Below are 14,799 nucleotides of genomic sequence, written 5' to 3' on the forward strand. Positions count from 1 at the left end.
GCTCCTACGCCTTTACGCTGGCCGAGCGAAGATTTTCTTGCCGGTTGGCGGACACGCGGGGTCTTCGACGGAGCCTACGGATCAGTGACAAAGCGTGGATGATCGATTATCGATACTCCCGATTTAAAGCTGTGGTAAAGACTCGAATATTAATGTGTTCGTTATGACCACTGTTAATCGATCCTTTTCCGTGGGTTTAGATGGCAGGGCAATCGATATACCACGAAGCACGCACCCCGCCACTGCAGTGGCGTGGCGTGAATTGCGATAGATCGATTGTTATGCCATTTAAACCTATGGTAAAGAATCGGTAATTAAGGTGTTCGCTGCGAACACCCTGATAATCGATCTTTTTTCATAGGTTTAAATGGCATAACAATCGATATATCGCAATTGACGCCACGCACCCCGCCACTGCTGCGGATCATTAACCACCCTGGGCCCGCGGCTCAACATGGAGACCGCGAAGCAGTGATGCTCGACTGCGTTTGAGAGATTCCCCCAGGATAGAAATTTGTCACGTTGCGACTGGGGAAAAGATGAAACGTGGCAACAATTCACGGACCGGATACTTCGCCTAAGGCCTCCTTAAAGTTAGCGATGGTATTCATTCTCGGGGATTCGGTCTGAAAAATTGGATTTCTGGTTGATCGCAGGCACTTGGAGAAACCGCTCTCTCGAATTTTAAGAGGTTCGTGGGGTTTAAAAGTGACCATTCTTCCCTCAAGATAGAATATTGCTGAGTTTATGTAAAAATGACTTCAAACGTAGACAAAAAGAACCGAACTGTGAGAAATAGGATAAGAAACTTCAGAAAGAGAAGAAGCTAATACGCGGAGAAAGTAACCTATAAGGTGCAAAATCCTTTCAGCAGTCGTAGTATTGTGGAACCTGGTGCTAATCTCTGTGATAGGCAGACGAATAAAATACCAGAGTGCTCCTCGGTGGAAAACGGAAAAAACCCGTTCTTAGAGTACGGCATCCGCTTCATCTACGTAGGTAAAACCGAAGGTTCTTTCGAGGATGATCTACTAAAGAGAGCATTCCTGGCAGGTGCGGCGGCCGCTGCGTCGCTGGTTTGTTCTATCTCTCCTCAGCCTTGTAAACCCATTTGTTTGTTTGTATTTTAATGTGTTTTTATTGTTGTCTTATAATGGAAGATTTACAATTGTTTAAATTCACAACTTCCAACTCACAATTTTTTCTTTCTTTTTCTTTCGAGGACGGGACACAGTGCCTTCCTCTGAAACTGGGCCCACTTGAAGGAACGAGAAGCTGTCGCGAGGGAATAATTTTTTGGCCCTGTCCACACGAGCGCAGTTCGCGGAACCTATTCCTCAAGCTTCTCAGTTCCCGGAACTTATTTCTTGAAATAAGGCATGCTATCCACACGAGTTCGCCCGAACTGGGACCGGAACTTCAATAAAACTATATAATCATCGCAAAATAATAGATTATTACGGTCGCCAGAGTAACAAAAATAAATGTCAAGACATGTAAAGGACGTAAAAAACATAACCAAACAGATTCACATAAAAAAAAACATATGTAGAAGCTCGGAGTACGGGGGAAGTTCCGGGTTTTGGAGGAAAAAGATTTTAGCTCAGCTAAAACTTGTTCCGGGAACAAGTTCCTCGGAATAAGTTCCGCGAACCGCGCTCGTGTGGACAAGGTCTTAAACGACTGGATACTCGGATCATCTCCGTTGCACGATTCCGCGATGAGGTCGTCGAAGATCAGATGAGCCGATCACCGGAGTTGCGGCGAGGGCGCGACAGCGAAAGAAGAGAGAGCTGGAAATTAAATTTCCGCAAAATTAATAATTCCGGATGCGTCGCCCGCCGTGGCCGGGACTCCTCTCCACTCGATAAAACATGAGCCGGCGGGCAAAGTAAGAAACCCTGTTTTCGGGTGATGTGTGCTCGGGCCCGGGCGGGGGCCCGAGGAAGAATAAGGAAAATGGAAGATATACCGCCGCCGCCACCCCCGCGACAAAGGAATTGAACTTTATTAGGAAAAAAGGAAGAGGGGCGACGCGGACGAGGGAAAGAGAATTTAAAGTGGCGAGCCACGGCATATCATCCCTTTCCGCCAAGAATATCACAAGCGCACGCAAACGTTGCCGATTTCCCTTTCGTTTTTCCAGGCTGTCTAGTTTTTTTAGTTTTTATTTTGGGAAATCCTGATTTTTGACTGCTAAATCCTGATTTTATGATTTTCCAAATGCTGACTTTCTGCGGAGCACTGGAAAAAACAGTCGCTTGGATCTTGAGTCCAGGCTCTTAAAAACATTGCCAACACTGAAAAAAAAAGTAGCTTAGATCAAGCATGATGATTCTTGAATTTGCCGCCAAGAATTTTTTTTTCTTGCTTTAAGCTGACTTTTTCTAGATACAAGAAAACTAATGCTTGGGTTAAACAAGAAATTAGCTTATAAAAACCAAAAAAATTCTTGATTAAAGAAGAAATACTTCTTGGCGGCAAATTTAAGATTCTTTTTTTTCCAGTGAAGAAAAAATACTCTTGATTCAATCTGATCTTATCTTGAATCGAAGGATAAGCCTCTTGATTTTGGCGGATTTCCTTTAAATCCGCAAAAAGTCCGCCTAAATCGCGTTTGTATTTTTTCTTGCGTACGTTTTTAAGAGTCTGGACTCGAGATCCAAGCGACTTTCTTTCCAGTGAGGAAAATTAATCACACGCAAATCGCAAAAATAGCTCGATGAAAAAGTCCGATCGGACGGCCGACTTTTCTCAAAGCCTGATTCAACGACCGGTTTTTCCTCTGATCCTGATGAAATTGGGATTAAATCCTGATTGACCTCACATTTTGATAGAATCGAGAAAATCCTGATGCTGGGAACCCTGTTTTCGAGTATTTTCCGAAGGAAATGCTGAAATTTTCTTTTGCCCGGGAAAAAGGCCTCCAGCGGGCTGATTATATCGAAATTAATAGACATAGCTGTACACAAATAAGGCATAGGGAGAAGTAAGCGATCCTATTGGTTGAAATGCGTGGTTCTTATAAACGAAGGGAAGAAATGATGGACTAACTACAGGGTCTCTCGAGGGTTGCCGTTAGTTGATCCATTAGTAAAGTCAACTGGTGACACCAAATACCACATGTGGTATAATTTGGAAACTGAGCCGTTTCTGAATTAAATCGTTTAAATGTAAAAACTGTTTTGAGCACTTAACAAATTTCGGGGCACTTGTCTTGCCTGAAATTTTTCCCTCATTGCAGTTTACAAAATTCACGGAGGTTGAATGGAAATTCGGCGAGATTTTCATAACAGTGGCTCGTTGGTTTTAGCAGTCGTTTTTTCCGAACGTCACGCAAGGCAAGGCGAGAGAAGGTACGGTGGCGTATTAACGAATGCATGGCGAGGAGAGAAAAGGGTACGGCTGAGTGTGGTGCCACGTGACATTAATGTGTCTTGCCAATATAATATAGAACGATTTTTGATAATTATTGCATAACTATTCACTAAAAATTCCGATGTTAACTGAAGGAGAGTGGTCGAGCAGATCGTAATAATAGGGGGGCTCGGTCTTGCTGAACGGGAGAGGAAGATTCTGTAACTCAGAATTCGAGGGTGAAGCTACTTTCGAAAGGCGTGAACAGCAACGCACGTCCAAAAGAAATGTCATGGTAAACTTGGCAACAGTGTTCGGCGTTTGTGATCTTCTTCCCCGATAGGAACGACATCCTCGAGGATGTTGGCATCCCTGCCTCTTACGCGCCGCGCGAAGAATAAGTTTTATATGGTCACATTTAAAAAAGGGGGAAGGGAAAAAAACCGCGCCACAGGATATTTACTGCCTAATATATTCAGCTCGGTATCGCCCTCAAAAAGCTTTTGCGGGTATAATTATTTCAATTCCGAATTCCTTTGTTTACCCTTAAATCCTCATCGCATAAATTTATCGACTTCCCGATGCTCGCGTCCCTCCCTTATACGACAGCCCGATACAATTTATCCAACTTTTGAAGGAAATTAAAAGCGCTTTTTCCACTTTTAACGCAGCGCCGTGAAATTTATTAACTGCTTTAATTACATGGTTAATTTATCAACACCCTCCCCTTCCTTTCGCTCATGCAGTGCTTCATTCCCAATCGAGTGTTCATAGAATCGAAACATAACGTATGGATGCACGAGTCTCATCGGGTATGTTCGGTGTGCGTTGATTTTTCTCAGAATCAACTCGTGGCACAGAGAAGAAAGACATGAAAAATAATAATAATAAAAAAAAAAAATTCTCAATCACGTTAATGGAATTTTTTCATATTACTCTCAGCTTTAGTCTGAAGTGCGGCCAGTGAAAATTTCAGCTGCTGAGAAGATTGTCGGGAGGTCGATTTTCTCGCATTGCCACGTCTTGATAAAACGCGCTGGAGCTGATTCATCAGATTTAACAGATCATACATTTGGTATTTTTAAAGCCGAGTGTGTTCGACACTGCTAATATTGGAAAACCAACATCGACGACAACAATTTCATCCGTAGAATCATACATTGATTTTTAGTCTAAAAATTTAAGTGTGGCCAGTGAAAATTTCAGCTGCTGAGAGGATTGTCGGGAGGTCGATTTTTCCACGTTGCCACGTCTTGATAAAATAGCTGGAGCTGATTCATCAGTTGAACAAATCATACAATTGGTATTTTTAGAGCCGCGCGAGTGTGTTCTACTCTGCTAATGTCAGAAAACCAACATCGACGACAACAATTTCATCCGTAGAATCATACATTGATTTTTAGTCTAAAAATAAAAGAAACTACTGTAAAAACAAACAGCCCGTAGCTGACTCTGGATTTTGCTCTACTATACTAATAAAAGCGCCACTCCACAATTAAAGTTCAAAAAGGCTGATGATCGAAGGGAAATCGTTGAATCTCTTAATAGATGCGTAAAGTGTCTCTCTCCAGGAGACTGCACAGATATTAGCTGTAAGAGCTCCAAGCGATGATACGCCTGCGATGAAATACACCACACTCTGCTACACCAAGTGATGATGGGCACGAACAATCACCAAAAACTACAGTTATATTCGCCACAGTACTCGTTAAGAGTGACAACTCACTAGAGCTCCAAGATTGTGAGATCAGTCCTCGACTCAGCTACACAGGAAACGTTCCTTACGAACGAATGCGCTCATACCATAGGGTTGCCTATCGTTCAAGGGGCAGAAGTCATCCGAGCAGGCATATCCAGCCTCCCGAACTCTACTCGTGGCACGGCCACTGTAACTTTGTCGTCTATAGACGAAAAGGTGTTCGTCGGGAACATTTATCATTTTGGATAAAATCACAGATTTTACTCCTTCTCCGTTCATCCATGATGACGTGCAATATTTAGTGCGCGGTCTACCCATTGCCGATCCAGAATGGAGCCAGCCTGCGGGCCTGTAGATCTTTTAGTTGGCGCGGACCTTTTCCCCGCCATAATTATTAGGAAACCGCGACATCTGGGCGCAAATATGCCCTACCTGATTGAAACTAGGATTAGACCTGCCCCAACTCAATTGCATCCTCCCATGGTGCTCATGGCTGAATTCGAACGAGGTTCTATTGCTCAGCCTAGCAAGGATTTTCAAAATACGCCAATCCAAACCTTCTCTAGATACTCTTATTGGACTAAAACTAAACGAGTCTCAGCTTACATTCTTCGAGCAATCACTCGAAAGAAAACCGCATTTCTCGCCGTCAGCTGATAAAGCGTTAGTGGCTGGCAATCTGTTTCAACCCTTGATTACAAATCTCCGAAATACGTACCTAATGGCGCGAAATTTGAATATATGGGAGCAAGGGGGGATAATGGCACGAAATATGAATGTATGGAAGGGAGGGGGGGGGGGTGTTTCATTATTCGCTGTTACTTATTAATAATCAGCCGTTAATTTTTTTGTTCAACCTGTTTACTCATTCCCTATTGTTGTTTTCTCATTATTTGTGAATTTGGAATTTATATTGTCTTACGTCTAAAACACAACATATGGGTGTGAAATTAAGTGTATTATGGTCGTGGGAACGCGATAAATCCAAAATAGAAACGATTGAACAGCTACAGAAACTTGGTTTAATTTGAAAGATTCGTTTATGTGACAAGTGCGAGGAAGAAATGGTGCTTGAGGAACGGAAAGACCTCGGTGACGGCTATGCTTGGAAGTGTAACATATCTGGATGCAAACTTTCGCGGTCTATTCGCAGAGGAACTTGGTTCGCTCAATCCAACCTGTCACTCATTAAAATCATGCAACTGACTTGTATGTATGGGTTCACAAATATCCTGTGAATATTGTGATGCATGAACTCGGCATCGCTCAACACACCGCGGTCGATTGGTGTAATTTCTGCCGGGAAATTTGCGTTGTAATAACTGAAAAAGAGCCGATGTCTCTCGGTGGCCCGGGCAAAATAGTGCAAATTGATGAATCCCTCTTCCGGAAACGGAAATACAACCGAGGCAAGAGGAAGAAATCTCATCAATGGGTCTTCGGCGGGGTGGAGCATGACAGACCAGCGGGCCGATTATTGAAACTGATAGACAAAGCTATAGACAAAGACGACAAAAAGGATTTGGAGGGATCCTATTGGTGGAAGCAGGTGGTGGCAATGGACATAGGAGGTAGGTAATGGACTAACTAACGGCAACCCACTAACGACCCGACAGTTAGTCCATCATTTTCTTTCTCAGTCTATGAGAACCAACCATGTCAACCAATGAGATCGCTCCATACTCCCTATGTCTTCTTTGTCTACAGCTTTGCCCATCAGTTTCAATAATCGCCCCGCAGGCTGCTTCCTTGTCACAGTGGCGTGCGGTGGGTTCAGTGACAGGGCAAGCTCTAGCGTTCGCCATCGGGGGGGGGGGGGGTGTTAACGTAGCCTCTTTCCCTTCCCCCTCCCCCTAGCCTCCCTAGAAAATTCTTAAAATTTTACTCTATTTGCTCTATTTTTCGGATGAAATCTGATGGAACGTAACGTCTTGAAAAACTGTATTTTTATTTCTTTCTCTCTTATTTATGATTTCGTTTACTCAACTTGTTTCGACTGTTATTGAGCATTGGAGGACGGCTCCTTACTCATAACTCCTAATTTTGCCACTTATTTGAGGTAATATAGTCTTTATTCTACAGCATTTAAATTTTTTGAGTTACTTAAATTTCCCCCCCCCCCCCCAAAAAAAAAAGGCTTTCTGCATTTAAAACATGATTGAGAATTGTCTAATTCATCACCAATTAGATCCAAGTGAGCAAAATTTTATAGAATATAAAGGCATTTGTTCCGGAGGAACAATTAAAACCGCGACGGAAAGAGGGAACAAGATAGCGCATCGGAGGGAGAAGCAGCGCGCTGCGGTGACGGGCCAAGAGGTGGCCAAGAGAAGCGAGCTGCGATCGCGCAGCGAAGGGCTCGGACTCGGAACGTACCGCGCTCCCCGCCTGCCTTGATTCCGCCGCCGAGCAGTGGCTCTCCGCTCAGCTGATCGCAAGCGATTCTCCAGCGCATGAGTTGGCCCGTGTTCAGGCCGCGCAGCGCGCTGCGCCACCTCCATCCGCTCTGCCGCTTTCCTACTTAGGTGGCTCTATACGTATTTCTGTCTCCCTCTCTTTCTGTTTTAATGCAATTTACTTACTGAACGCATTTTATAAATTATATTTGCTAAAATGTAAAAAAATTTAATAGGTGTAATTTTCTTCTTTCTTTTGAAATCATTGGGCAAGCAGTGCTTGCCTTGCTTATCCGGACCGCACGCCACTGCCTTGTCAGGGTAGACAAACGCGATTGAGCCACATTGATACCGCTCATTGAAAATCATATCAAGCCAGGGTCAACGATTTATTCTGATTGTTGGAAAGCATATGATCGCCTCGGAAATATTGGATACGAACATTTGACAGTCAATCACAGTGTCACTTTTGGAGACGGTGAGGTACACACTAATACAATTGAAGGACTTTGGTCCCTAGTTAAACGTTCTTTTCCTCGCTGCAGTAGGCAAAAAGATATGTTCGATTCCTACCTTGCTGAATTTATGTGACGCCGTAAACATGCCAGTTCTGCAGATATTTACATTACTTTTATCGAAGGACTATTCGCTTCTATCTACTTATCTATCTAGGTAGTAGACCTCAAATCGCCGGAATAAAACCAATGACTGCAGTTTGAAGCCCGCATCGAATGAGAGCGCAGAGGGCGCCCAATGAAAGGTTGGAGGGTTGGATTTTAACCTTTTCTATTCCTTATTTCTATAATTCTCGGAATTTTTAAAAATGAAGCCGTGCAACGAAGAGGAGATTCCGAGCGCAAATCCAAGTTCAAGAGATACATTTTTCCAAGTTTCAGACTCATCGATCGTCAATGAACCTTGAGCCGGCATACGAAGACCATTTACGAAGAGAAAAATTCCAATTCAACAATTTAAGAAATTTACTGTTCCTCCATATTTCCCTCCATTACAAGAAGCGAATTTCCGATGAAACCAATCGTTTTTAATTATAACGATCACCGAGATTCTCTGAGCTCGATTTTCCCCCTCGAATTTAGAGAAATTACTATACTTGCTTTCATCATCAGAGATACTTCCAGGAACTATACAGTCTAGCTACGAAGAAGAGGCTCTTCTATTTTTATGGACTTTTTGGTTCCTCAGCGAGTCCTGGACACCACAAGAAAAAACACTATGTCTAGAATCCTTTACATTCTTTCGTTCCTTGTGATATTTCGTTGATTATCTTTCATTAGTAGAGTATAATTGCTGATGAAACTCCGGAATTACTATTGATTTTTTATCAGATTCTCCGGGGAGAAAACAGGTAGATTCGGATTGCGTTAAGCAGAAAGGAACCAAGCCACGACGGCTATAGCCGCATTTAATTGCGAAGTAACATTTTTTACAAGAAAACTGTCGCGCGAATTTTCGTGCGGATTTCAGTGAATTTGTCGCAAAGTATGGAGCGAATTCCCTATATTTTTCAAAGGAATCTGCACAAAAGTTCTCTTGTAAAAAATTGAGATGAGGGTTTGGTTCCTTTCTCCTAACGCGGTTACAAAACCCCTGCAATTTCCAGCATCCCCTCTCCTGTTTGCAGAAACTGGAGAAAGTCCCTTAGATCTTAAGTTCAGACTCTTAATTAACATTGGCAAGAAGAAATATTCTTGATTCAATCCGATTTTTTCTTGAATCGAAAAGTCAAGCCTTTAATTTAAGCGGATTTCCTTTTGTTTCAAGCAAAAAGTCCGTCCGATTGAATCACGAGAATTTTTTCTTTTCAATGTTTTTAAGAATCTGGACTCTTGATCCAAGCGACGTTTTATTCCAATGGATATCATGAAAAAAATGAGCTTGAAACTAAAGCGAAAAGAGGAGGTTCTTCGACTCCCCTGCACTTCCTCGTCCTTCGACGAGTCGCGGTATTTCCTCTTTTCTCCGGATCCTGGACAGTACGGAAAAAACAGGGGATTAGAGATGACGCGAACGGTGGAGGCGTGGAAAGGCGGGAAAAAGGCGCTGACAAAGGGGCCGCAGAAATGTGAAAGGTAGCAATTGAGCGACTCCACGCGCAGCACCCAAGTAATATGCATATCTTCATCCCGAATCCACACACTCGCACCCCTTACAAGCTCCCCGCGGCTTCCGGGATTCCGTTCTCAAGCAACGGTTCCACAAACCGCGCGCGACACGAAACGGGCCTTTCGACATGGTGTAGTAACCTAAACGTCGCAACACATGTTTCCTGATTGAGAGTTCACGCAAAATGCAATGGATGTACTGGAAACTTCTAATGAGAACTTGGTTTGCGTGCAACACAGTTACTTTCAATTCAACATAGATACGCACACATAAACGTTCTTAATTTACATCATGGACGGACAATTCAAATTCCCCGCTCGCGAAAGAACCTTCATCAATGTAGACCACATTGGTAGATATGTTAGCATTAAAGTATGTAATACGTTAATGTATACATTAACTAGTTAAAGTATAGGTACATCAACTGAAACGGCCAGTTAAAAAGCAGAATTTTCGTGGGTTGCACACTTTAACGAGTTACTCTATGGAATAACGGGCGGCTCGCAGGTAAAGTGTGAAAGTCACAGATGAATCAAGTCAAATTATCAAAACAAAAACAAACGGCTTTTCATGATGCACGAACTGAATGTCCGTTATGAAAACATTTTCAAGCCCGAGTTAAGGATTTTTAGACTTAAGTGAAACTTGTCAGGTAAAGAGGAACGTCATGAAAAAGGGCATTGTTGTAAAACCTATAATTTTTTCCCACGTAAATAGTCGCTGTCAACTAGATTTGATTGATTCGCAGTCGCAGCCCGATGGTGAATTCAAATTTATTTTAAATTGTCAAGACCATCCATCGAAATTCGTTAGTTTGCAACATTTAAAGACAAAAACAGCAGATGAGGTTGCGTACAACTTGCTAGACATTTTCATGATTGTTGGATTTTATTTTAATTTATTTTATTTTATTTATTTTTTTTTTTGAGAAACGCGGAAATTGACAAAGGCAAAAAGCGTCCCAAGTTTCGAATGTTTCGATGCGTCCATACAGATGTTGTTCTTGGTTACATTAATAATTGGTAGGTGACATAAGTCATAATGAATTCACTGAGTTTATTGCAGTAAAATTTGAATGTTTTAGAGTCTATGGATTTGCGTTTTCATTTTACTAAAATTTTAAATTGTAAAAATAATAATTTTCAAGATCAAAATTATGAAAAATCTAACAATTTGAAATTCGATTGGAATTTCTATCAAATGACCTTGATCGATAAGTGGCATTGCCAAGATAGAACTTTAATGATCAAGTTAATTCGACAACGATTCAAAAATCGACCCGCAGTAATGTCTGTGACGACGAATGGGTATATCATCAATGCGCTCGGTCGACTTCGCGCGGCTAACTTCGTGTCGCGTGCGGCCTGGAGAACCGCAGCTTAGCGCCACCGCCTGCCGGATGAACATGTCACAATAAGTTTCCGTGCTTGGTCTCCCATCGCTTCCGATCGATAATCGTACGCCTTTCAACAAATCTGTACCGTCGAGATATTATTTGCATCACGGAGGCGCATCAAAATAAACACGCTCACCTAAAAAAAATAATTCGATTTAAGAGCCGAGTATTCAGCGTTCCGTTTAGATCGAACTAATCGGTTTGTACAATTGAACTTTGCGTTCGGGGGGACGAAGTTGAATTCCTACGCGAAAGCTCTGTTTCGTCTTCGTTTCAGTTCAAGGAATTGATCTAATGGCCCAATAATGAATGAATCGTGGGCCTGGAAAAGTCCTGGCGTTTCTACCCTCTGAGCGCTCACCTCAAAGGCTGGGATTGTGTTAACTTCTGCGTGGAAGCTTGTGATCCGAAGTTTACAAAATTTTTTTAAATTTCATTTTTTTCTCGGTAAATAACCCGATCGGTTCGGTGAAACCTTGCCGAACTCGGTTGGTCGTGTGTTTCAAACGTCGTAATGCCGTCCGGTTCACGGAACCCAATACTTAGGTTTGTGCCACCGAACAACCGTATACCGAAAGGTTCAGTAAAAATCACCGAAATTATTTTTTCAGTGTTCAATTATTCAGATACTTCAGAAGAATAGTGTACGAAAATTTGCTTGTTTTGCAACTTAATTTCTGAATCATGCTCCTATTGATATTCCGAAGCTAATATCTTGTTCCTAGAATGTGGACCTACGATTTTATATTTTTGCAACGTTGATCGCATTCCTTGCATTTGTATAGGTGCAGTAAAAATTAAAAGCTTGCCTCTTTAATTTTGTGCGAGTTAATTTTTTTACAACTTATACTTGGGTAAAAACTAACGTAGTAAAACGTAGGTGTTGAATACATTCAAATTGAGTACGGCGTCGAAAGAGAACTTTCAGACTCCTTTTACCTTCTTTGACTCAATTTGAAGCCGGGAGTAAAATTTTAAATATTCTGCTTCAAATTTCATGTATTTCATGTCTTCTGGCACACCAAATACAACTATGCTAAATGAAATAAAACTTTCAAATTAAATACTTTAAATTTTGCTTGCTCTTTACAATTTTAATCAATTATCGAGTGACTCTGTCCTTTATACCCTATTCCGCGAACAAAATGAGGTTGATGGCATGACGCAAACGATACTTCAGTCACTTCTCGCGGGGAGAGAGGGCGAGGCAACAAATTAGTGAAAATAAAGGATATAAATAAACAAGGGATCAAGAAAATGAATGAATAAAATAAACAGCGGGGATGGTGTAGGTGTTGCCACATTTGACGAAAAGTTTTCTATTCTTCCTCGTCGTGCAAACAGAAAGAGAGCATAGAACGGAGCAGTTGGAAGCGTCTGATTGATGCGGTTCCTACCTTCGTGAAAAATGAATTCCGAACGTAAGTTAGGAGCAAAATCACTTGAATTTTGGTCGAGGTTAAATATTTTTGTGGAAGGTCGTACTGCCCAAATTATAATTTTCCAATTGTAATTCGGGGAAAGCTGCATGATAAAGGATTCCACCGGGTAGGTACTTGTCCTACAAAAACGTGCGAAACTTCAATCGCTGCGCGCTGCAGTTCTTCGAGTCAATTGAACGGAAAAAATAAGGAAATGCGTCAGTAACACTTAGATTCAAGACGTATCCTTCGACAGAGATTAAATGATATACAGGGTGTCTCACGAAAAACGAGCCACCTTGAATATCTGCCGAACGCGTCGGAATTTCGAAAAACGGTAAAAGACGTGTTCGTTTATATCGAGGGGGACACCTTTTGGCGTATTCGACATTTTCCCAAACCGCGGGAGGGGCGCGGGGCGGGGGGTGCCCCACCCGTAAGTCGAACTTTTCAAATGGCACCCCTACTTTTTTATTTCAGAAATCAATTCTACGCAAAAAAACAAGCCACCCTGTCCAAACCGAATGTAAATCGGACAATTTTTCAGTGATTGACAGAGTTTGAAACATTTTTTTCATGCTCTTTTCAAAAATTTCCCACGCCCAATGGAATCGCTGTATCAAACCAAACTCTCCGCCAAAAAAATTCTTAAGCATGGCACTTTCGATAAAAAAATAAAAAAAATCTGCTGCACTCGAAATCTGGAGCACGCGGAGCCCTTCTTTGCGGCATTAAAATTCGTTATACCGAACATTTCCGAGGGGCGCTCATCGGGAGGGAGCAGTAAGTTTTAGACAAGAATTATTAATCTTTTTTCTGAAGCATAAGAAACCGTGTCCATGAAGAAGCAGTTAAGTAGAGAAACAAATGGATTAGCTTTTTTTGGGGGGGGGGGGGGGGGGGGGGGTCAATGACTTGAGCCGGACCTTGATACTTCTGAGGACGCTATTTTTCCGCGGTGCGTTGTTTTTCTACTTAACTGCTTCTTCATGGACACGGTTTCTTTTGCTTCATAAAAAAGATTAATAATTCTTGTCTAAAACTTACTACTCCCTCCCGATGAGCGCCCCTCGGAAATGTTCGGTATAACGAATTTTAATGTCGCAAAAGGAGGGCTCCGCGTGCTCCAGATTTCGAGTGCAGCAGATTTTTTTTATTTTTTTATCGAAAGTGCAATGTTAAAGAATTTTTTTGGCGGAGAGTTTGGTTTGATACAGCAATTCCATCGGGCGTGGGAAATTTTTGAAAAGAGCATGAAAAAAATGTTTCAAACTCTGTCAATCACTGAAAAATTGTCCGATTTACATTCGGTCTGGACAGGGTGGCTTGTTTTTTTGCGTAGAATTGATTTCTGAAATAAAAAAGTAGGGGTGCCATTTGAAAAGTTCGACTTACGGGTGGGGCACCCCCCGCCCCGCGCCCCTCCCGCGGTTTGGGAAAATGTCGAATACGCCAAAAGGTGTCCCCCTCGATATAAACGAACACGTCTTTTACCGTTTTTCGAAATTCCGACGCGTTCGGCAGATATTCAAGGTGGCTCGTTTTTCGTGAGACACCCTGTAGATATCAGAAGAGTGTCTGAGAATACGAAGTAAACATCAATCACATTTATATATTTTATTAAACCTAAAAATATTGTCGCTATTATTGCTTTGCTGAAATTGATATTTCAAATCGAACGGGAAACCTTGATCCAGAGTGACAAAATTCCTCGGGTTCCTTGACTATTCCTGACTTCACAGGAAATTTAAACGTGAATTCCCTGACTTTTCAACCCTTAGTTTTGAAATGAATTCTTAAAATATTTCAATTCATTAACACTTTCAAGCCTGAAATCTCAGATATTTTAGCGTTCGGCGAAAGTCCCAGGCTGCAGGTTTAGCCCGACTTGCAATGATTTTTTATGTAATAAAACAACAATAAAAAAGAAAACAAGCATAAATAGGAAGAAGTAATATAAAGAAGTTCAACCTTTAGTTTGGACAGGAATTCTCAAAAAAGTTCTTTTCAGGAACACTTTTAAGCCTGAAATCTCAGAAAGTTCAGGGTTGAGCGAAATTCCTTGGCTTCTGCAGATTTACCCTGACTTTCTATAATTTCTCGTGTAAAAAACATTACATTGAAAACAACTTAAATAGGAAGAAACGATAAAAAGGAGTGAACCTAGAAGGTCAATAACCAAATTTAAAAAAAAAAGGAAAACGAACAAAATTTTGTTATTTTTCCATAAATGTCAAATTCTGAACTCGGTAATGGTATATTGCACGACTGAAGAAAGCAGAATGGTGAAGAGTAAGGCAACGTCGAAAAGAAAATGAAGTTGATAAAACACCATGGATGTAAAAAAATGCGCTCGAACTCATAAAATCCTAAATTACGCGCTGCAGCAGTTACTATAACAATGAC

General features: G+C 41.7%; 1 protein-coding gene and 1 pseudogene across 4 annotated transcripts in view; one reads left to right on the forward strand and one right to left on the reverse strand.

The window, feature by feature from the left end:
* The window catches only part of LOC109030076 (uncharacterized), a 337,729-nt gene that overhangs the window by 260,142 nt on the left and 62,788 nt on the right, over positions 1-14,799 (reverse strand). The gene's annotated exons all lie outside the window — the stretch shown is intronic.
* LOC140223979 (uncharacterized) lies at positions 376-13,244 on the forward strand (annotated as a pseudogene).

The sequence above is a fragment of the Bemisia tabaci genome, chromosome 2 (assembly GCF_918797505.1).
Source record: "Bemisia tabaci chromosome 2, PGI_BMITA_v3".
Taxonomy (NCBI): Eukaryota; Metazoa; Arthropoda; class Insecta; order Hemiptera; family Aleyrodidae; genus Bemisia; species Bemisia tabaci.